The sequence below is a fragment of the Eupeodes corollae genome, chromosome 3 (assembly GCF_945859685.1).
Source record: "Eupeodes corollae chromosome 3, idEupCoro1.1, whole genome shotgun sequence".
NCBI lineage: Eukaryota > Metazoa > Arthropoda > Insecta > Diptera > Syrphidae > Eupeodes > Eupeodes corollae.
This window is the reverse complement of record NC_079149.1, coordinates 28,183,952-28,209,500: the sequence shown is the minus strand read 5'-3', so window position 1 is coordinate 28,209,500 and position 25,549 is coordinate 28,183,952. Positions and strand designations below refer to the sequence as shown.

The window sequence follows — 25,549 nt, the reverse complement described above, 5'->3', positions numbered from 1 at the left end:
TAAAACTGAAAAAAAAATTTGTCACCTCACAATTTTACGACTGTAATATGATTTCATCTCTTAAACAATTTTGTGCAACGAAAAATAATGCTTTTGTCATATGATAAAATTAGAAAAATCTAATTGACAGTTTATTTTATAAAAAATAAAAATCTAAAAAAAACATTACTTAAAGTTCGTAAAAATTGAATATCGATTCAAATATCTTTTCAAAAACTTGAAATTTGGGCTTCAACCTTATTTTATCTTATAAGAAATATTGTTTTCAACATTTTGAAAAATGTTGAGAAAAATCGAATTGACAGTTTTTTTACAAAAATTAAAAAACCTAAAAAAAAATGTATAAAAGTTGGTAAAAATTGATTTTCGAGTCAAATATCTTTTCAAAAATTTTAATAATTACTTCAAAGTAATTTTATCTCATAAGAAATATTGTTTTCAACATTTGTTAAAATTTTTAAGAAATCGAATTGACAGTTTTTTTTACAAAAAATAAAACTTAAAAAAAAAAACAATACTAAAACTTCATAAAAATTTACTTTCGATCAAATAGCTTTTCAAAACTTAAAAATATTGGCCTGAAACTTATTTTATTTCACAGAAAATTTTGTTTTCGATATTCAGTAATTTTTATATAAAAATCCAACAGTCCGTTTTTTCATAAAAATAAAATCTACAAAAAATTAGTACGCAAATTTGGTAAAAATTGATACGAGTACATAATATAGACAAACTTTTAAGCAAGACAAATCGACAGACGGGATGGGAAGTTGTCAGTGTGGGTCGCATCCCAGCCTCTTTTTTAATTTTTTTTTTGGTGTTACGACATTCGCTTTCGATTGAGAATTTTGCAGATTTTTTTTAACTTTTTGGGCTTTGTGACCAATTTTGGACATTTTATGACATTTTAGGATTTGCTTTTGATGAAAAGAAATAAAGCCTATAATTGTTCTTATATTTTCTAGTTTAAATTAAGTATTTACAAGACTTATTAAAATTGGCTTTTAACATATCACAATGTTTAGTTCATCTAATTTGATGAACTTGTAAGCTTGAATTAAAAAAAAAAAACATTCAAAACTCCTATCTTGAATATATGGCATTTTTATATCTTTCACAAAATTAAGCACGTTTTATAATCCACTTTGAAATTATGTGGAAAACAGATATAATGTTAAAAAACAAAGATTACGTATACGCCACAGTGAAAATAATAATTTTAAAATGCTTCGCGACCTTAATTACATAAAATATAAAACTAAATTGTGGGAAAATAAACATTTTTTAATGTGTCTTCACTTCATCTTACTATGCGAAAGATAAGGTACAGGAAACTAGGTTTCGTCATCACAGCATATGTAAGCACAGGTATTACTACGTTATAAATCAAAAGGCCATAATGTGAGTCAAAATTAGATTTTTATAATGATATATGCACATTCTTCAATCTAATATTTCAAGATGAAAAATTATTGATACATTTTTTGAATTCGAAATTTTGAAAACGAAAATTTTGTTTATATGATTCAAAGTCGTTTGTTCCTAAAAGGTTAATATATACCTTACTTAGCTCTGCTTTATTGGTAAATAAAATTAAAATAAAGTATCAGCATAACGTTTGTATCATGATGCTCGCATAGTTCAGCAATTTCAGACCTTTATTAAAAGCGTACTTCTTAAGTACAATTTAATCAAAAAATCCTTAAAATACGTGACCAAAACTGAATGTCCAAAAATATTGTTCCACACGAGTAATTCGAAATATGGTCAAACTTCTTCTTTTTGGCAATCTATTGGCTATATACCGTTATATTATATGTACAACTAAACAAAATAACATAAGACAGCTGCCTGTCATGTGACGTGATTGCAACAAAACTCTACTACACCAACACGAACAAAAAGTTAAAGAAAGGACTTTTTATTCAATTATGGACTCTCTGTCTGAGTGCGGTCGTGCGAATAACGACCAGAATTTCAGCCATGTGCGTTTTTCATGCTTGAGATGTTTTTAGTTTTTAGTGTGATTCAAGTCCCTATTCAAACACATAACACATGTTATAGTGTTTTTTTCGTGCTATTTTGATAGACTTGTTTTTCTTCCTTTACCTGTCTATCTATACCTAAAGTTTTCCTATCCTTTTTCCAAAGTAGTTCTTCAACTTAATTAAGTTTTGTCAAGGTTTTGTTTTTTCATTCTTTTTGTGTGTTATTAAAATGTGGTGCGATAATATCTAGAATATGTTTTATCTTATACAACAAAGGTAACCAATTATAATAAAAGAAGAATATTTTATAGCGCTATAAAACAACACACAGAAAAAGGACATTTAATAGCGTGTTTGATAACCTTTTCGTTTTTCTTTCTTTTCTTACATCTTTTATCAATTTCAGAATTTAGAATGATGGGGAATTGTGTGAAATATGAATGCTTACAATAATATAAGAAAGGCAGATAAAAGCCGGATCAACCCGAAAGATTTAGGTTTATGCTGAGAAAGTTAAAATGGTCATAAAACTTACTCAATATTCCAAGTGTTTGAAAGATTTGTGTAAAAATCGTCTAAATTTCTAATTCATTAAAAACTTTTAGAGGAAAGTAAGAAAAACTGAAGTGCATTTGGAGCTTATAGTTACCAAACTAAGTTAAACCCTTTTACACCTGTTCACCCTATAAATAGCATTATTTCTACAATTGAAACATTCAACAATTCACATAGTAATTTATGCTCTTTTAAGGGAAATCAGCAATCAAAATCTTCTGATAGCTGTTTTGTGCCTTAAGCCCATAAAGTCTAGTGTCATCACTCTAGGGTAGAAACTTAACGGGTTGTCCATTCTGCGATATCAAAAGTAAAGGACCTGAATTCGAAATCTTTCAAACTAAGTTGTTTAACTAATTTTTATTTCGGTTGAGAGTCTAACCCTTACGAAAATGGATCGCTTGACTATCGCACAACGCACTCAAATTGTTTTTTATTGCGATGGTAGATTTTGGCCCTCCGTGGCAGCCATTTTGTTTTGATGACGTCTGTCAAATCTTTTGTTTATTATTCAGTTGCTTATGTCAAATCAACATGGCAAGTTTCACGATTGAACAGCACGTTCAAATGATAAAACTTTATTATCAAAATGAGTGTTCGTTAACGTTGTTCGCCTTGCGGCAATTTTTTCGGTAGACGTGTGGCCATTCACAGTCGACTCTTTAACGTTTGGTATTCAAATTAGAGATGACATCAGCCAAAACCCGTACGTTCAAGGAACGCAAGATCGACTGAGAACATCGCCGCGGTCTGTGAAAGTGTACAGTAGATTTCGAGGCAATCTATTCCTCGCCGTGCACAAGAACTCGGCCTTTCGTAAATTTCTACTTGGCTACTTAAGAGACTTAAGCCGTACAAGATCTAACTGACCTAGGAGCTCAAAGTTCATGACTATAGACATCCCCTTTTTTCGCTGACTGGGCTTCGAATCGTTTGGAAGAGGACTCCAATTTTTGCCGAAAAATCATCTCTGGTGACGAGGCGCATTTTTAGACGAATGGCTGTGTTAAAAGTGAAATTGGCGTAAATGGGACGCCACCAACTCACCCGATGTTCTCGAGGCGATTATGCATCCTCAAAAAGTTGCCGTTTGGTATGGACTTTGGGACGGCGCCGTAATTGGTCCGTACTTTTTTAAAAACGACCTCAGTCAGAAAAATTGTGAAGAGAAAGGATTGGTTACAGATATTGTAAAGCTCGTGCAACATTGTTTCGCTCGTACCACTGAAAATATCACTGAAGTAAGGAGATTACGGCAAATTGTGGCATATTTTCCATTGGGATCAACAATTACATTCATTTAAAAGTCCGACTCAGACAACAATATAAGCTAGCTAACCATTTAAAACATCGTTGTAGATACGTGAAATGGGCGCTAGAACCAACAGCCGGTGAACAGCGATTTTTTTAACAAAAAAAGAGGCTGGGATGCGACCCACACTGATAACTTCCCATCCCGTCTGTCGATTTGTCTTGCTTAAAAGTTTGTCTATGTGTACTCGTATCAATTTTTACCAAATTTGGGTACTATTTTTTGTAGATTTTATTTTTTATAAAAAAACGGACTGTTGGATTTTTATATAAAAATTAACGAATATCGAAAACAATATTTTCTGTGAAATAAAATAAGTTTGAAGCCAATATTTCAAATTGTTGAAAAGATATTTGAGTCGAAAATCAATTTTTACCAATTTTTATACATTTTTTTTTCGGTTTTTGTTTTTTGTAAAAAAACTGTCAATTCGATTTTTCTCAAAATTTGTCATAATGTTGAAAACAATATTTGTCATGAGTCAAAATAAGTAAGAAGCTAGTATCTAAATTTTTTTGAAAAGATATTTGCGTCAAAAACCATATTTTAACAACGTTTGTTATTTTTTTTCTCAGTCAATTATACGCCCGAGGATGGAAGAAGAATTTCCGAAACGCGTCGCGTCATAAATTAAATAATAAATAAATAAAGTTGTGAAATTTATTGTTTTTAAAATAAAACAAATAATATTAACAAAATTTAAATTTTCGTTTTATTTTTCAATTTTAATTATTTACGAGTTTAGCCATAGGAATTCAATGCACAATGAAGCTACGACCTCACGTTTTATTTGACAATCGTAAGGAAATAACGTTACGCAATATGACTCCAAAAAGAAGCCCTAGTTCAAATTTTCTGAACATTTGCTTTGTCTGACAGCTCAACAGCTGTAAAAAAGTCAACAAACAAAAAACATTTGCTTTTGGGGGTCATGGGGGGATTCCATTGGTTATTATAGTCTGTGTAAGCTACTTCCGCGATAAATTAAATTTTTTCGATTTCAAAACAGCTTTTAACGATAAAAGTGCCATTTTAGAAATGTCATATTGGAAGTGTCATTCAAAGCAACCTCGAAGCAGGTTCAACGTAACGCAGACGAAGCCGAAGCTGGAGCGTGTTTGTGTTTCAGCCATTATGTTCATAATGATAACCGACTTTTTTTGACTGCTATTGAAGAAAACGATTAGGAGAATACCACATGCCACAGAACTCAAGCTAATATGGCTTTATTGCAAGAGACATTTCCTGGACGCGTAATTTCTTTATAAACTGGCCACCAAAAACATGCTATTTGACACCGCTGGACTTTTTTTTGTGAGGGGCTACGCGAAAGACCCTAGCTATGCCGATAAACCTGTAATTTTTGAGCACTTAATAAATACCATGAAAACAAATATTTCATTTACGTTTACTTTTGAAAATGCAAAATGGATAGCCCTGTATTACTTAACTCAGCGCTTCTAACCCTTCCTAGAGCTTGGTCTTAAGGAAATAACGGAATTCAAAGCATACTTATCTAGTAATCTTATTTAGAGATGTGTTAGAATCCTCCGAAGCAGGGTCTCCATTTCTATCACTTCTTTCTTTCCTTAAGTTAGTCCCTGTTAAACGAGTTGTACTCTAAACATGTTCATATTTTTTCTTAAACTTTAGAAAGGTTTAAGAAACGTTGGTGCACTAAATTAAACCTTTGTATACACTTCTCTTTAATACTAGACAGACAAGATAAACCTACTTGACATTTTGTTTATAATTACCCAATTTCTATCAATTTCCCATGATAAACAACCTTAATACTCACTTTTATATTCAAAACCCCTTACGACACAAAAAGAACATACACACACCAATTGTCCTTAACCTAGATCTTGTGATTCTCTAGTGTCTTTTAGTTTTATTTTTTAATGAATAACATTGTAAACAATAGAAATATTTGTATCATTTTTTTTTCTTCAAGGACTCGCTTCCAAAAATCTTTCTCCGAATTCTTTTACTTTCATGGCAAGAAAAAGTTCGCTTTACCATGACCCAAAAGATGAAAATCGACCCCCAATATTATGTACATAACACTTTCATAAAAAAAAAACCATTACATATACACATATATCTGTCAATATCCATCAGCCGAAAAAATTATTCCATTTTGACATATCTTAGTCCTTAAAATCCTTTTGAATTCATTTTGTTCTTTTTTCTTCAAAGAAATCCTTACCCTTTTAATTTAATTACCATTTCCAGAGAGAAGAAAGTGAGAGAAGAGAGTGAGAGAGTGACAAGAAAGAAGTGACAAGAAAAAAAAAAGGATTCTATATAAAAATCCAAACAAATCTTATCCTGAAAACTAATATTTATTCTGTTCAAGGATCAGATTTGAGATATGCGAGATTCAGAGACATATATCTGCGAAAGAAACAACAACAGATAAATTCCTAAATAAATCATAGAGAAAGGGAGAGTAAAAATAAAATACAAGAGAGAGAGACTCTGAGATGTTGTAACAAGGATACAAAATAAAAAAAATATCCACGATATCTCTTCTTCATCCCCTCACCCAGGGCACATCACAGAGGCATAACACTTTATATGTTTTCTATATTCACCCCCACATTTACGCTTACTATTGATTTTTTTTCTTGTGTACAAAAATAAGGACACACTGAGCCAGAGTGTAACTTATTCGTCTGATGTCCTTGTATCGGGACAATTTATTTTATTAGAGCAAAAGAAACAAGAAGAAGAATGTTATTCAATGTCCTTGTTGTATAGTTTAAAGGGGGATGTTTGTGCTATCGTGATGTACCTATGTCAATAATTTATCAATTATTCCATTCGTCCTTAATCAAATCATATCTGTTTTCTTTTATAGTGAATGTTAAGTGCGACTTACAGTTTTTTAGTCCTTGAAGTATGGTTCCTCTCTGTTTGTTTGATGGCACAACTGACCCTTAAAGAAGAAAGAATTCGTGTGTCTTTGTTCCTCCTCTTGTGGTGGTGCGCTCTGCTTGGGGCTATTTATACACAGCGTTTACCGTCAAAGTTTCAAGTGCAGTTTCAGCAGCAGAGTGGCAGGAGCAGAAGGATCAGGACAACAATACATAAATATTCAGAATTCGCAGTGAAAAAGGACGAAAATTATTCCTTTTTATTTTTATTTTTATTTTGATTTCTTATTTTTTCTTTTTATATGGAACTGGGTGTATTTTTCCCCAATATTTTGTATTCCTCTTTTTTATTTTTTTTCCACTAACACACCGCACCCAGGATTAGGAAGGAAAAAACAAGATAACTGAAAAAACTTAACAATTTCCCGTGAGATTTATCTTCTATTTTTCTTATATTTATTTTATTTATTAAATAACAAGAATTTTACTTTTTCTGAATTTTATTTTCCAAAAAGGACATTCACAGAATGAAACGGGACTTAAAATCAAATCAAAAACACAAATTTACTATAGGCAAGACAGGCAAAGTGGAATTCTGTATGAATTTTGTATTACTATGGGGTTATACACTCGCGAAGCAACGGTATTTTCTTTGCATCGATTCCTCACGCAGTTCACGGCCGAACTGACAGTTGGAGTACACAACAAATTGTACAAGAGACACGGTCTGAGGATTCGACTCGATTCGATTCGGTTTGATTCGAATTGAGCTCATTCAGCTCTACACCTCCAGCTCCAGTAGATGGAAAATATGAAAAATTCCCTTATTGAGGTAGACTATTGTGGTCTCTGTTGCGCCTGTTGCACTGCATTGGAGTTATCCGGAAAAGTCTAAAAATAGAAGAAAAAAGATACTGGTGGAAATCTTGGTGTGCGCATGTTTTGGGAAATTTTATTGTTGTTTCGAAGGGAAAAAGTTTTCCAAGAGTGTCGAATTCGAAGATATTTGACAGTTGGTGTAAAAATGGCGATTCAAAGATATCCGTTTTAAAAAGCTTAACTTATATATACCCTAGGAGTGGTTGATGTCTAGAATATGTAAAAGTTGAAAATTGAAGTTGTAAAAGCTGAACTTCAAAGTATTTCAAGTCAGTTGGTGGTTGTTGTATAAAATATCCACACGAAAATGGTTTAGTTATAAGATTTAAACAACTTCCATGTTTATTCTTAAACCTTTTAATATGGTTGAGTGTTGAACTTAGTTTATTGTTGTATTTGTATTGTTTGGTTTTTATTGTGAAAGATGGACTTTGAAATGAGGTTTTTTGATGCTTAAGAAAAAGTAGTAACTGAAAGTTTTCGTCCAAAGAAGAATAACATGACCCGTGTTTTTGTTGGCATGTTATAAATACTATAGTAGAAAATTCAAAGAAACTGAAAGATCAGAATGAGTCAGAAAGTTTTGTGAAAATCAAAAGTTTAAATTAAGTTCAGCAAAAAAAATCAACTAAAACTAATAAAATGGACTATTTTCAAGAAGAAATGGTACGAAAACATCTGGAAAATGAGACTCTATAAAAAAAGTTTATTTAACAATTGCAGCTTTGACATAAAAATTAAAGACTTCAAGGAGGGTGTTTTGTTCATAGACTACAACATTAACTTGTGGTGTTGAAGAGGGCTTGAAGCTCGCCTAAATTCCTTATATACCTGATTCGACTTGATTCTTGTCTGGGATCGGAGTGAAGACAAAATTTGTGATGAAAAACCTGTGTGGAGGAGTTGGTTTTACAGATAATGCATTATGGTCTGTTTATACTCATGTTTGTGTACAAAAAATATAGTTTTGTTTTAATTAAATATAAAAAAATTAACATGGAGTTAGTAGCATATTCTTATATCTCTCTGAACTATTCATTTCTTCAGTATTTAACACGAATCAAACTACATATATCACTTGCACTTCATAAGAAATATGAAAACTTCATTTGCATTTTAAAAAGTGCTGTCAAACTTAATGATTTTTAAATCTTCTTCTGATTTATTTAATCTGAACTGAGATAAACTTTTGGTGGAAACATAACAAAACATAAATTTCTTTTCTATTGTTTTCTCCTGCAAAATAAGCCGATTTAGTTCATTTTCACTAACAAAACTAAATATAATGAACAGTAATAGATTGAATGGAAAACACATAATTCCAAATGCACAACTACTCAACGAACACAGAAATGGAGATACAAGTGCAATATCAATCCTACCAACATTTAAGAACGAAATCCATTCGTGACCCGTGTAAATGACAAAAACTCATCTGTGGTAAGATTCTACTTTTACTTTTATCTGTAGTTTTCATACTGCGGATATTGCTTTTGTTATTCGTGTAAAATGCTGCTGTTGACAGATTTTCAAAAAAAAAATGAAGCTTTTATTGTGCAGAATATTTAGTTGTTCTTTAAAACAACTTTCAAAATCAAGTAAGGGATCTTTGAATTCAATTTACAAGTTGCATTTTTGTACAAACAAATTACTAATGGCAAACAAATTTAAAATAATTTTAGAATCTTTTCGAGAGTAAGTGGGTATAAAAATATTATAATCTTCAAAAATGTTCCAAAAAATCGAAACAAGTACTCTTATAGTTGTTTGTTTAAGTTTCTGCATAAGTCGTGTAGTTTCGATCCAAGAATAAAAATGTGCCACAAAATTTTAACACATCGAATTCCCTATTAAAAATTTTAAAACATCCTTTGCATAGTTTTACAATTGAATTTCAACAAAAACACGCTGAGATGTTACCAACCCTGATAGCTTCCCATTCTTTACAATCTATCGATATTTTAAAAACGTTTAAAGATACATTTGAAGGCGTCCCTTCATTAATTTTTAAAATATTCGAATTGAAAAGCAGTTTTTAACAATAATTTGTAGTATTTTTTGGAATTTGATTTTTCTAAAAATGTAACTTAATGTTAAAAGCAATATTTATTATACGATAAAAAGAGTTGAAAGCAATACTCCTAATAAATCAATTTTTTCCAATCTTTAGTAATATTTTTTGCATATTTTTTCAAACCGAAATTTAAATAGATGTCTTAAACGTTATTCTTTAGTGCCTGCAATTATTTTGGGTGTATTATCATTTTTTCCCAAAATATTCGTAGTGACCAGAATTTTTGTTTTGTGTATTTTGTTTTTTGATTTATATAAAACAGTAAATTGAATTTTTTTTGTCACATTCCATAACATAACATTCAACTAAAATTGATAGAGTTCTTAATCGAGCCAGTCAAATTTGTCACTTTATTAACTTCCCATAGGAAGTTATTGTAATGGGTCCGATTTGTCAAATTGATAATATTAACATTTCTCGGCGTTTCAAGGTCAAAATAAAAGATTTTTAGACAGATGTATGTGTACTTACGTTCGCGACGTTTTTTTCATTGTCCATAGCTCAATAACCAGTAGAGATAATTACTTTTAATAAAATTTGTTATACAGATAAAAAAGGCAGAAAGGGCTCTCAACAAAATTGCGTGGGTGGTTTTTTACCATATCAATTTGAAAAAGGTGAAAATTTTGGTTATCCCAAAATATCTCACAAACCAATAATGCTAGAGACTTAACTTAAAGTATATATTATACTCGTATATTGTAACGTGATACCAAACAAATATATTTTTGGAAAAAATTCGAATAAACGCTTTTTTTTATAAAGTGAAAAAAAAAAATATTTGTCATCTCGGAAATTTTACGAACAAAACCTTATTTTTCCCCAAACCAATTTTGTGCAAGAAATAATATTGTTTTCAACATCTGGTTAAATTTTGAAAAAAAAAATCAAATTAATAGTGTTTTTTTTTTTGTAGTACCCGTGGCATGATGGTTAGTGCGTTGGACTGTCATGCAAGGGGTCTGGGTTCAATCCCTGCCTGTGCCACCTTAATTTAAAAAATTAATTTGCGCGGGTACTGCCTCTTGCGAGGAATTGACAATTCCTTCAAGAGTAATTCTTGTCATGAAAAAGTGCATTCTCAAATTAGCCGTTCGGATTCGGCCTAAAATTGTAGGTCCCTTCCATTCCTGACAACAGTACTCGCACACAGGAATGGTTGCGAGTTGTAAGTCACTAGGCCCTGGTTCACAACGGACTGTTGCGCCACCCAATTTATTTTTTTTATTTTTAATAGTGTTTTTACAAAAAAAAAATTAACAAAAGTTGATGAAAATTGATTTTCGACTTAAATATCTTTTCGAAGATTTGAGATTATGGCTAGTAACTAGTTTTAACCTATACAAAATATTGTTTTCAACATTTATTAAAATTTTAAGAAAAATCTAATTGACATTTAAAAAAAGAATAAAAACCTAACAAAAAAACAATACTAAAACTTGGTAAAAATTTGCTTTCTATGCAAAAAGATTTATTTATTATTATATTCCAATTCACAGTAAGAGTGCACTTATAAATTTGTAAAAATTAAAAATATTAAAATTACAAAGCCTTACAATATAACAAAAAAATAATTAAAAGATAACAAAATAATACAAAAAAAAAGAAAAATAAATAAAACATAAAACAAATTAATCATAGTAACATTACGTTATTTCAAGCATAAAAAAGTTAAAGTTGAAGTTGCTTGATAAGGGTAAATGTGAGCGGGTTTGGGGGTGAAAGTTAGCTAGTAGCTTTGGTTAATAAAATACAGTCTTAACTCGTCACTAAATTGTTGCTTGTCACTTAGTTCTCTCAAGTTACGCGGAATTGTGTTCCAAATGCGTTTAGCTGAGATAAAGAATTGATGAAATGTGGTAAAATTAAACAAGCAGATCTGTTGGATGTCGAAAGCCGGATTTTGTCAAAAAGATATGACGGCTGCATAGTTTTTAAAATTAAAAATAACAAACACATTCATATAATTAAAAAATGACATGGTCGAATCTCCTCAGATTGCAAATATAGCGCAAAGCACTATTGAATGCTACTTGAAGTTTTCTTTTGCTTTCAGTATCACAGTTATAAAATATTTCACAACCATACACGAGAACTGGTATAACGAAAACTAATCTTGTCTCTGGTGGTGTAAACTTTTGAGCTGTCCATAAAGTTCGAAGAACCCCATATGTTTTACCCACAACTTCATTACTATGGTCATTTCATGTCAAAGTTCGGTTGAATACCATCCCTAAATTCTTTAACTTATCCACGAATTCAATTTTTGAAGAACCAAGCATAATTGAGGGAAAATAAGACAGATCTAGCTTCTTTTTCGAGATAACAAGGCATTTACATTTCTCGGATTGAGCGAAAGACCATTGTTTACCGACCACCCCATAATTCTTTGAAGATCATCGTTCAGATCACACAATTTATATGTATATTATATGTCATTTATGTACATAGAAAATAACAGAGGGCCCAAAATCGATCCTTGTGGAACTCTAAGAAGACAGCCTGTTTTCTATCACTAAGATACGATGAAAACAATTTTACAGCAGAAGAAGACATATTGAAACAGTGGCTCATCTTATTAATAAGAATATAGTGGTCAACCATATCAAATGCCTTGGAGAAGTCCAGGAAGACAAAAAAAGTAACTTGGTCTTCATCTAGTTGCGCTCTTATGTCTTCAACTACTTTGCTGTGGTACAGCTATTTTTGGCACGAAAACCAGATGGAACTGAGACGAGAAGATCATTACGTACGAGATAATCATTAACTTGCTTATGCATAATTCGTTCGCAGATTTTGGACACATAGGGAAGAATTAAAATCAGCCTAAATTCCTCACCCAATTAATTTTTAGGTATTGGAATAATTTCTGCATTTTTCCACTGACAAGAAAAATCACATCAAAAAGATTGTATTGATAATGTGAGTTATATACGGAAGCAAAAACGGTAGTATAGCTTTTATAAAAACCGGGTGTATTTCATCTATACCAACTGCATTAGAGTTAATGGATAAAAAGCTTTCCACTACATTCGTATTCTTTTAAAGAAAAACGGTGTTTTAGTGGTGTCTACAGTGCTATTAAACGAGACTCTATTATTATAGGTAATATTAGTATCTGGAATCGATAAGAAATTTTAGTTTAGTTCATTTACATCTATATCACTTTTGCACTCCAATTTCTGCTTGCCTACTCCTACTTCCCGAAGATTATTCCACATCTTTCGCCCATCTACATTAGTTTTAAGCTTATTAGAATAGAACTTTGTTTTACCTATTTTTATTTTTGTAAGCTTGAAGGTTCTCAAGCGCTATACGGTAGCGCTTCCATCGCTGGTAAGCATGATCTCTTTGCATTATTAAAAAACATTTGTAAACCAAGCATTTACTTTAGGTCTCACTCTTCCGGTTGATAATGGAACATGTGTGTCAAATATGTTATTTATAGTACTATGAAGAAAGTCAACTTGAGCATCCGGCGAAGTCGTACCATAAACAAGACTCCAAGGAATCGAACGAATATGATTTTCCAAAGCAGTATAATTTATATTCTTGAAGTTACGGTAACTATAAGTTGTATTGTTGGCATGAACGTTCGTATCGAAGTCAAAAGTTACAAAGATGAGGTCATGTTTTGAAAAAGCAGGAACAGAAATTTGGTCATAAAAGAGTACTTTGTCAAAATTATTTACAAAAAACAAATCTAGAAGGGTACTTGAGGTGTTGGTGAAGTGAGTAGGCATTTGGGTATTTACTTAATGTAAATCAAACGCTTCCATATTTTCGCTGAGTTGACTTTCAATCAGGATATTGCTGTTAAAGTCACCGCATACAATAACGTTTCTTGCAGTGGTTGAAAATTCATCAATTAACGAATATGTAGGTGTTAAATCGACATTTTTATTTGGCCTATAAACGTTACCTAAACGAACAACATCAACTCCTAACATTATGTCTACAAAAAGGTATTCAATAGGACATCCAATGGGTGAAAAACATTTTAGCTTACAATTGAGACCTTCTCTTAAATAAATAGCTACATCTCCACCAGTGCGATTTTTCCTATTCAAACGAAAATTTGTATAACCATTTAAAGCATAAACAGCATCATTTTCAAAAGATAAAAAAAAATTACTCAATCTGTTTTTATTTCACCGATAATATTGTTTTCGATAGTCAGTAGTTTTTGTATAGAAATCTAACAGTCCGTTTTTTCATACAAAAATAAAATCTATGAAAAATAGTACGCAAATTTGGTAAACATTGATGTTCGGTTCTTGATATCTCTCAAATTAATTTCATTCATCCAATTTGTAAAAATTTAAGAAATGCTACTGAAATTGGTAAAAATTTGTTTTAAACTAAAAATCTATTTAACAAAACTAGATTTTCAAACTAAACTATTTTCTTATATGCAAAATATTTTAGGTAATTTTAAAATTTTTAAGAATAATTCAACTGACAACTTTCTTAATTTTAAAATTTTCGGATTCAAAAGCCGACTTCTCTCCTTTTTCTTTATTTTGTTTTTCATATTTTTTTTCTTTCAATAATATCAACAATATAAACAAAAAAGTCGACTTAATTACCGAAAATTCAATAAGGACAACGATTATTAACTTTCAAACTGTTCTCTTGAAAAATGTGTTTTACTTTTCTTTGACATTTTTATCAAAATTTTAGCATATGTTTTAAAATGAAAAACTATTTTTCAATTAGTTTGAATTAATAATTTTTTTAATATCAAATTATAATAAACCAAAAAACAAAAAGTCGTTATAAACAAAATATTGGTGACAATCTCTCAAAATATTTTTCTCTAAAAATTTTTTTTTTTAGGTTAAAATTTTATTTTCCAACAAACCAGAATGCAAAATGTAAAATGTTTGGCCTATACTCCGTTTTTTCTTCGCATTTTGCTACTCAATCTGTATTGATATCTTTTATTTAATCGTTTCCTGTTTTTGAACATGTGAATTATGTGATATTTATATATGATATTTTTAATAGTTTGATCCAGCCCAAGATTTACCCTTAGGCCAAACAGGCTCAGGCCTGGGACATCACGAAAAAAGGGGACTTAAAAGTAAGTAGAAGCAACTATATCTTTATTGATCATTCGAGCAAAATGGATAATAGATTTTGATGGTTTTGATTCAGAAGAAGAAATATCAATAGCATGTAAGTTGTAAGTCATTAATTTTTAGTAAACCTTCGAATAACGATAATTAAGATAGTTATGGAAATGTAGATGGCCTTCCATCTGGATCGGACAGTATGATAAACAATGGAAAATCGGGAACTAAAACGAACGAAATAAAAGAAGCTGATGAAAATACAATTCCTGACCCTGCGCTAAGGAGCAAGTTTTCCGCTGATGATATTGAATATTGGATCGTCTCTGGAAGTAGCAAATGCAATAATCATGATGGGCCTTTTTTTAAATCTTGACGAACATACGCAAAAGGTAAAATTAGAGCTTGACAATCGTCTTTTTTCATTGGTAAAAAAGCAAATGGCGAGAACTATCAACGTGAATGGGTTTATATTCCATCCTTCAAGGAGCGTTGTTCTGCTTTTATTGTAAGTTATTTCCTGATCTTGTTAGGCCAGGAATAACTTTATAAATCGTGAAGGTTTTTCTGATTGGAAAAATGGGTATTTAATAGATAATCATGAAAAATCGTTCTCATAAAGAAGCGATGATGGATTATATGGATGGATTTTTACAAACAAATGCAAGAGTCATGTTGATACTGGAAACATGTACTTAAAAGAGTGGTTGCTGTTATACATTGGGTGAACGTGGTCTAGCATTAAGAGGATCTGAAGAAAAATTTGGTTCATTCAATGGTATGGGTCTTCTTGAATTAATAGCAAAGTTTTATCCTTTCTTGTCCACTCATATTTCAAAATTCGGACATCCTGGTTCAGGAGCAACTTCATATCTATCTTAACTATATGTGAAGAATTGATTGAAATAATGGCTCAAAGAGTTCGCGAGGAAATCATTAAACATATAAATATTTCTGGGTATTTTAGCTTGTCTATATATTCTACGCCAGATTTGTCTCATGTGGATCAATTGGGATTGTTATGCGGTAGGTTAAAGATTTCCAGCATATTGAACGCTTCTTAACGTTTTTGGAAATGCATTCTGATACTGGATCTAGCATTGGTAATCAAGCATTAAAGTATCTGAGTGAACATAACATATCAATTTTAAAATGCAGAGGACAAACATACGAAAATGCTCCAAATATTTCCGGTCAGTTTAAAGGGATGCAACAGAAAATTCTTCTGATAAATCCATATGCAGTTTTTGTACTTTGTGCATCACGCTCTTTAAATCTTGTTGATCGCTGTGCTGTGGATTTGTGTCCTATCAAAGTGGATTTTTTTTTGTATCGTACAATTGCTTTACAATTTTTTGTCTGCACCAACTAGTAGACAAAGTTATCAAAAATTCAGTAAGGTTTCGCAGAGCGAAGGCGTAACACTACTGAAATGCATGAATTTGTATAGCTCATTGTCACATCAACTGGAGAAAATGCGTGATAATTTGACACTATTAGATAGATAGATAGATAGATAATTTGGATTTTATTGGATCAACATTTGAATTTAACAATAGATACGTTTTTACATTTACAAAAATCATTATGACACGGCATTTGCCGTCTGCCAGATTGACAACTATAATATATTAATTTAATTACAAAGATATTACCGTTTTAAATAACATATGTGCTAAAAATAAGGAATTGTATGGAAACCGATAAAATTTAAAAATTCAAATAAGATACAGTTAAAGGTTTGTTTAATCAAAAATCTTCGTTAATTATTCTTGCTCTATATCTGAGCGCAATTACACAATATTCATAAAGTCTATTAACGTTCATATGATTCAATTCGTCCAGGACTTGCTCTTCAGATAAAACATCGCTCCCAAGAACGCTTCTTCTGGTTTCTTTCAGAGTTGGGCATCTTCCCAAAAAGTGAATGACGTTTTCTCTTTCTCTCATGATGCAAATGCTGCATTCTAATTGTAGATCAGGTCTGTGACGTATGAAGTTCAGATTGATAAGCTCGCTGCGAAGTCTGACCATTGTAACATTAACCTTATTAGAGTCACGAAAATAGTTTTTCTCTGCCAAATTGTGATTTAATCTACTGTAAACTGTTCTGTAGATGAAACTGGAGGCTTCAGCTATATATTCAGCTCTACATTTCTCATCCACCTTCGAGATTACTTTGTAGAAGAGAGTCTTGCAACTACCAATGTTTTCCAGGTTTAAATCAAAGCTTAAATTGCATTCTTCAGCTAGTTTTGACCACTCTCTATACCAGCTGTTTCGTTCGTGTATGGCACTGAAAGCTACCTTCTTGGCTAATCTGGATTCTGATAAATTGAATATGTACTGAAGAAAATCGGCTTGCAACTTAAAGGTCTTTATGTGTAAAGGTGATAGTCCTGTTTCGAGCATTACCACGTAATTTGGTGTGTTGACTGGTAAGCTAAATATCCTTTTAATTTAGTGTGTCAAGAGTTTTTCCACCGTTTGAAATCTCATACATCCCCAAACTTGTGCGCCATATAAAAGTATGCTCTCCGATACAGCTTCAAATACCTTGTGTTTACTGCTATGCGCAATGTTTCTTTTCATGAAGCATCTTTTCCATGATAATGGCTGTTTTCGCCTTTTCTAACTTCACAGTTAAATGCTTCTGCATGCTCAAACTTCTCGTAAAAATTACCCCTAGGTATTTGTATTCGGTTACACACTCTAAGGCTTCTCTGTTAAAAGACCATTTCTCGTTAGAAGTATTTCTTCCACCACCGTTTTTAAATATCATCACTTTAGACTTTTGCGTATTAACGATTAAGTTCCATAAGCAACAGTAATTACATAACCTGTTTATCATGAGCTGTAACGCTTCCGGTGAAAACGCAAACATGACAATATCATCTGCAAATAATAAGGCCTTTATATGTGTTCCTGCGATATCCACGCCACCAAGAAGATAATCAATCAGGTCATTTATAAAAAGTGAGAACAAAGTGGGGCTCAATGTGCAGCCTTGCCTTACTCCCGATGAGGTCACAAATCAATCTGACAACTCTGCACCATTCCATACAGCCGCTCGAGTTCCTCTATAGAGATTCTCTAGCGCACGTCCAAATTTCATCGATAACCCCGCGTTATATGGCTTGTAGAATAAGGCAACTCTATTTATTGTATCGAATGCCGCTTGAAAGTCGATGAAAAATACATATAATTTCTTTTTTTTGAGCGATAAAGCTTTCTGCAAGACTTCGTGGTACAAAAATATTGTCCATTGTAGAGTAGCCTGCTCTAAAACCTGCTTGAAACTCTTTCTGTATGTTCTGAGACTTAATCCACTTGTTGAGCTTTTTCTGCATCATCGTTGTAAGAATTTTATATGTTGCATTCAAGAAGGAAATGCCCCGATAGTTTGAAGCATCCGAGTATGATCCTTTCTAATGTATTGGGAATATAACAGCTTCTTGAAATTCATTCACTACCAAATTCCCCTCTATAACTTTATTGAACATCGTTAGAAGTCGATCATTAAGTGCAGAAGTGCCATATTTGTAAAATTCGGCTGGGATACCGTTTGCGCCTGCTGCTTTCCCATCTTTCAGAGTACATAACGCTTGCTCCAATTCTTGTGCAGTAAACTGCGAGTCCAATATTTCATTGGTTATACCAGGTGTTGCATATTGTAAGATAGATGGCATCATTTCTGGGTTGAGGAGTTTCCGAAAGTGTTCGGCTAGCATATTTGCTAACAGATTTGTGTGTATTGACGGTTTTTTACCATTTAGCTCTAATTTTCTAAATTGACCTTGGGGCCTTCTGGCATTCTTCGTCAAACCAAGGCTCTACCCTTATTTTGTTTCGTGTAGTACTAATCTGCTGCTGTGGATAAGATGCCTTGTTGCACTTGGGGATGTTGTTGTTATTATTTGGCGAGGTTCTTTGAAGCATTCATTTTACAAGCTTAATATACTTTCAAAATAATCAGATGATAGCTCACCTCTTGGCAAACGATTATTTGGGATTTTATTTGAATTTTTTTTTCAATTTTTTATTTTTTTCACAATATTTTCGCACAATTTCACAGAACTTCTTATAAATGTCAACCGTACTCTTTCAGGCCAGCGTTGCGAATCAATCACTATTGAAATGCGCTCTAAGGAACTTCTACCTCGTGGCAGCTACATGATTACACAAAAACGAATTCCCAAAAAAAATTTCTAGTGATGTAGTATAAGCCCGAAGGTTAAGTTTACAATAAACGCTTTTTATATTAATATCGATAAGTTAAGAATACAAATGGATTCCAGAGGTCAAATATATAAAGAAATTTCTGAACGATTTGATTTTCTTTACACAAGCAATGAAAAAGTCAGTATTTTAGCCTGTGGCCAGAGTTTGGTGTCAAATTATCCGGAAGATTTAAATTCAAAACTTGCTGAGTTAATACAATTCCATCGTTATATGATGCATAAAAATGGCATTAATTTAAAAATGTTCAATCTGCAAAGGGGCACCATGTACTTTTCAGGCATGGGGCCCAAAAAAGCTGAATCCGGCGCTGGTTTTTCCTGAAAGTTTCAAATATGCCTCGATTGGTGAATTTTTGTGTGTGACCCTTTTAAAGTCCACTTTATCACTCTGGTAAATAACTGATACCAATACCAATTTTTCGTAATCTACTTAAAACATTCTCAAAACTTTAAAAACCACTGTAGAATCGAAGCCAAGATCTTTGTATGGTTTTGGATTATTATTTTTTTTAGAAATTTATATTAAAATTAAACCAATCCCATGGTTCACTTTATTGAGTACTTAAGACTCTGAAAAAATTTCTTTGAAATATATAAAAAGAATGTTGAACAGATGCGGAAGCAAGGAAAAAATCCTTATATATGAGATTTCCTTTCAAAATCCCAATAAAACTCAGCAAATTTTCTCTAAGAAAAAAAATTATTCCCAAATTACCTCATTTTAACGTTAATCCTTCAAAATTACTCAAACGTAAAAGAAAATGCCTAAACCATTCTTTTATAAAATATATAAAAATAAAAATCGTGCACATAGGTAGTACCTACCTATAACATTGGCAATTTTTCAAGCCCTCACCTGCACTCCATATCTCGCTTCCAACACAGAAGATGGAGGAAAAAAATATACAAACACTTTTTCGACAGGTACATTTTTATTTTATTTATATAAAACATCCTTTTCGGTAAATCCTTCAATCAACTACACACAGCATATTAACATTGTCTTGGAAATTGAAAACACTTTACTCAAAAATGTACAGAAGAAAAAAAACAACAAACAAAAATAACAAGTAAATAATTTTTCACGAATCAGGATTCAGGATATGTGAAAGAGTGAATGTCCTTTGGTATACCTGTTTGCCGACACACGAAAATCCAACAAAATCCCACCACACAGCCCACCTGATGGTACCCTGTATCCTTGTATCGCCTTTTCAGTAAATTCACAATTTTCAAATAACACATCAGGCTAAGAAGGAGTGAGTGGAGGGGGGGGGGGGGGGGGTTAGAGAAGGTTGAGTGAAGGCAGAAAAATAACAGCTTCGCGCGAAATTGGGTCTTGGGTGACTTAGTTAAAGACAACAAGAAAAAAAATTCGACACAAAATCTCGTCAAAAGTCATTCTGTGGATCCTGGGAATTCCTTGTACAAACAGTTTGTTTTGCTGAATTTGTTGTTTTTGGTTTAAATTGGGGGGAAGGGGGGGCACAGGAAGGTTACTATAAGGATAGAAGTATGGTGTTATCCTGCAGAAGAAAATGTTCTTTTTTTACACATCATACAATAGGCAATTTCGACACGTGATTCCGTTTAATTTCTGCACACAATCGCGTTTCATATCGTCCTTTACTCCTGTTTCCTTTTATATTTTGCACAAGTATATAGATGTTGTTGTTGTTGCGTTTGTTGCTGTAGAGCGTAGGTATATTCAATTATTTCCTTTTGCTCGGTTACACATGGCAATCTAAAAGGAATTTACGCTCTGTATGTGATGTGGTGGCAGAAGTATTACGCATTGTTCTGAGGGGGTGTCGCGTCGGTCGTAGCGAATGAAGAATGAAGACGTTAGAAAAAGGATATTTTTTTATTCTGTATATATTTTGTATAATTTTGGCATTTTTACCACCTGTTGTTTACCTACCTTAAACCCACTCTCGCGATGGGGGTGGAGGTTGGTATAACGAAGACAGTTCAGCATCAACCATGGCGGTACACCCCCATTAGGGGTTGAATTTTTATGCGTGTACGGGTGTAAGCGCAAAATGAAAGCATTCACCAGATGACGCTAAAATCAAATTATTACCTTCAATCAAAGGTACAAGGTTATCCAACCTACTCTTGTTCTCGTGCCTAAGTCGTGTCGTCGTCACAGTCTTCGTCGGTCGAACAAGGACACACGCGGTAACGGCAGGAAGGTAGGTTAAAGAAGGTACTATTAAAAACGAAAAGTAGCTCTTGCTCTATATGTGTACCAACTTTAACGCTTCTCCAGTGAAACGTAAGTTGTTATAATTTCATTCAACAGCAACAAAAACAACAACAAACAAAAATAATATAACACCTTGATACCCCAAAAATCCTTAGGTTATCGTTGAAGCTAAAACATTTTGAATTGGGTGCTGCAAATGAATGAATGGCGTAAAAATATCACTCCAAAGGTGATTCGAATGGTTAGTGCTAGCTATGGCGCCTTTGGGCTTCTCTATGCATATACTCTACAACACATATACCGATATACGATATAATGGTGCGATGTTGGAATTTTTATGTTTCACAATTTTGTAAATTTTGTGTTATATTATGAAATTTGTGACGGTATAAGCAGAGTGTTTCTTTTGTTGTACGGCACCTTTTTGAGAACTGAAAGGAGTTTTTTTTTTATGATGCCCTCAGATGTTGTTGAATGCGTTGAGCTTGGAGATATATAAAAGGAGAGGGGGAAGTTTATAGGTGGATTATAATTTCTTTGGTACGAGTATAAGAGGGGTGGGGGGCTTTGGTTCTCAGTTGGGCGGACGTAATAAAATGACGAGTGATATTCCAAAAAAAGGTTAATTTTCAAACAAAAAGTGCTTAAGATGTCATAAAATACGAAAAGTCGTAAATGCAGACTTGATGGAACTTGGAAGAGACCGAGCGCAGCACAAATACCTACTGCACTGCAGATGAAATTTACCTAATTCAGGTATACGGTAAAGATATATGCGGGAAATGGAAATCTTTTTTGATGATGTTCGTTCGGGTTTGAAAATAATAATAAAATAACTCTTCTTTAGCTGCCAAGTGCTAAAGTAAATAATAAATGCGATGTTAATATTTAAAATACAGTCCATTTCTTGAGTAGGTACTTACTTAATGATACAAAAGTTCTGGGTACCTACGTGAATTTTAACTCTCAGTACTAAGACTAAATTGTAGTGGAAGAAAACGTTAAGTGCGGGTCGATTATTTTTTATATGTTAAAATATAATTTACACCCAATGTTTACATTTCGAAATTTAAATGTGATGTGTTTAAGAAAGAGTTTTTAAGTGAAAGGTTTCACTTCTGAAAAGGAAAATCATCAACGTTTTGAAGAAAAGGAACAATTTAGAGAAATTAAACTTTTATCGGCGACTAAATCTTAAGAAACTGCTAAGACATCTTCCAATAAATTTAATTCGACAAGTATTAACATGCATAAGGAGCTTTCAAGAGGAAATTTACTAAAAGTTGGTAAAAATTGATTTTCAACTCAAATACCTTGGAAAAAATCAAAGAAATTGGCTTCTAACTAAATGTTTTAAATGTTTAGTTAGGTTAAGTTAAAAATTAAAATTTTTAAAGAAATTCTACACAGAATTGGTAAATATTAATGTTCGATTCTTGAAATTAAGAGAATAAATAAAGTTATTGACTTCATTTGATTTTATTTTTTGCTAAATTTTGTTGGTCTTTGAAAATCCAACCTTTTTTTTACTGTAAGAAATAAAAACTTTGAACAAATTTTTAAAAATGGTTAAAATCTGGTTTTCGATTAAACATCTCATCAACAAAAAAAATGTTGGTATCAAACTTATTTTATCATATGCAAATATTGTTGCTAAGTTTTATTTAGTTACTCACACAAGAAACTTCTGCATCTAGCTCGGTCCCTAACTAGATGTATCCAGTTTTGTGCTCCAAGTTAGGTGAAGTCACTTTTCACATGTGCGCGCCACATGCTCTGCATTATTCCTCTACTGCGCTTTCCTATTGGTGTGGATTCGAACACTTTCTTACTTTAAATAAATTTAAAAAAAAATAACAATTGACAACTTTAAATAAAAAAAAAACACGAAAAATTATAGACAACAGAAAAGTGATAAAAAAGATGTGTCCTAAAATTTTTTCTATCTCACACTAAATATCGTTTTTAATGTTTTATTACAGATTTGGAAAAATGAACGGAAGGGCGGGAAGTTTTTTGTGTGGGTTGCATCCCCGCTTTTTTTTGACACTAAGTTTTTATTTAAATCAGTTGATACCTAAAACCTAAAAATCCACTAGAAACTGTGAAGTTGATCTTCAACTCAATTATAAGAAATTAAAGTAAAGGGTGTCTTTAGAGGAATAAAACAAAGCCTAATCTGGAAGTCCAATATGTCTTTTTACAACATTTCTAGCCGTATATCGGCAAGTGGCTTGAGATTACTTTTCAATAGACCTTGGAGGATAGTACGGAGGACAGCAACGTAAGATTAAGTTACCAAAAGTTCCCTTCAACTATTCAATTAGCGTAAGAGCTGTGTCATACTCGAGGTCGAGATGTCGAGCTGTGGAAGATGTCAGAGGTCAGTCAATTCTTTGTAAAATATTGAACTAAACTAATAATAAATTACTTGACCGTTGACAACATGGCCACCCCTAAAAAACAAACGTTAAAAAGATTTTGACTTAAGGCGTAATTCATTTAATAGAAAAGAGGCTTGGATGCAACCCACAAAAAAGCGGGTACCGACTTCTCATCTTTGTCTAAAATCTCGAGTTCGAAATCAGAAGCAATATAGTTCCTTTATGTCGCGATTAAAAAATCCAAGTTTCTAATTTGAGAAAGAACTTTTCATGACGGAATTACTCTTAGAAAGTTTGCCAATTCCTTTCAGAGGAGGAAAAAAAATGTACTTGTTACAAAAAAAAACTAACATTTTTAATCATTGTTGTTGCCATCCTAACATCTTTTCTTTAGTGTTCCGATTTTGAATGAAACAGCGATTTCATTACGTTGTTTCAAAAATGTTACCTAAACAACAGGGTTATCCTATAACGCTCCAAATTGCCGGTGACAAATATTATCGTTTTCCAGCCCTATGCTTTTGAAAGCGCAAAATGGTGTTTTTAACTGTTATATATTAAACATGAACTTGAAATGTGCTACATAATTAACTTTTGGAATTATATTCATGTTTAATGTTAAGCATCACCCGTTCCTTACTACCAACCTATGCAAAGTTAATTTCAGGTTTATACCAATTACTAATATTATAGAGAAATCTAAGTGGTTTATTTGAACAAGATTAAGTCATAATATTGGCGACGAGTATTAGCGAAACACGTGTTAGAAATTATTAAATTTAAATTAAATTAAAGAAATGTCACGGCTTGTGGGTAGTATTGAACTTTTTGTTCCGGGCAGTAACTTCAAGGCATACGAAGATCGTATTAAACAATTTTGTATTGTAAATGACATCTAAGAAGAGGCAAAAACTCCACTATTCATCGCCGTAGTGGGAGCCAAAATTTACGAAATCCTAATGTCATTAACTATCCCGAAAATGCCTAGTGAAAAACCATTCGAAGAAATGATTAAAATGTTACGCGACCATTTTGCCCCAAAAGAGAACAAAAGATCAGAGCGTTACAAATTTAATAAATTATACCAAGAAGATGGCGAATCGCTGAACGAATTTATTGTGCGCCTCAAATCTGCAGCCCAATTTTTTATAGGACATCAAAGACGATAAGTTAGCGAAGTATAAGTCGCTCACTCTGGATGAAGCTCTGGCAGAAAGGTTTATTGTCGGAGTTAAAAGTGATAAACTTCAGGAAATGCTTCTTCGTGATGACTCATTAACCTTCGAAAAAGTGTATCAGCAAGCATTGAATGTAGAGTCTTCACACAACGCATCACGTGCCATTCAACCTATGTCACAAAATGTTATCTATAACAACAAAAAGCCTTTTCTACGACACAAAAATTCAAGTATACGTCATGATAAAACACGACCTGCAGCGGCGCCTAGTTCTCATAGATCTTCTAACAAAACAAGTTCCAGCGGTCTTTCGCAGCATAGTAACAGAAAGCAGAATTGTTTTCGTTGTGGGAGCAGTGCGCATAAAGAGCACCAGTGTCCAGCAAAAGATTTATTGCAAAAAAAAATATTTGCAATAAATCTGAAGAGGTAACAGTAAGAGCAAGTGGACAGCTGCTTTCTATGGAGATTGATACTGGAGCAACAACGTCCATCATAAGTGAAATGAATATTTAGATAAGTTTCAAAATATTTAATTAGAAAAAACAAATCTTAATCTTTGTTCAACAATTTCGCGAGTCAAACATTTGTATCGTAAGTAACCAAGCACAATTTTTGAGTAAAATTAAGTCTAGATTTCCTAAAATAACTGAACCAGAGCTAATCCATCCGATTGTGGGGTATGAGGCAGAAATTGTATTAAAAAGTGACCAAACACCAATTTTTCATTGCTCTTATCAGGACCCATATAAGTTGCGTGAAAAAGTAGAAA

General features: G+C 32.4%; 1 protein-coding gene across 1 annotated transcript in view; it reads right to left on the bottom strand.

The window, feature by feature from the left end:
• LOC129951214 (gamma-1-syntrophin) overlaps positions 1–7,354 on the bottom strand; it is a 290,397-nt gene extending 283,043 nt beyond the window's left edge. Inside the window, exons 1-2 of the mRNA XM_056063254.1 lie at positions 7,226–7,354; positions 6,743–7,150 (exon numbers count right to left, since the gene is read on the bottom strand). The gene's annotated coding sequence lies outside the window, so the exon portion shown is untranslated. The remainder of the gene's footprint in view (positions 1–6,742; positions 7,151–7,225) is intronic.
• Between the last annotated feature and the right edge of the window lie 18,195 nt (positions 7,355–25,549).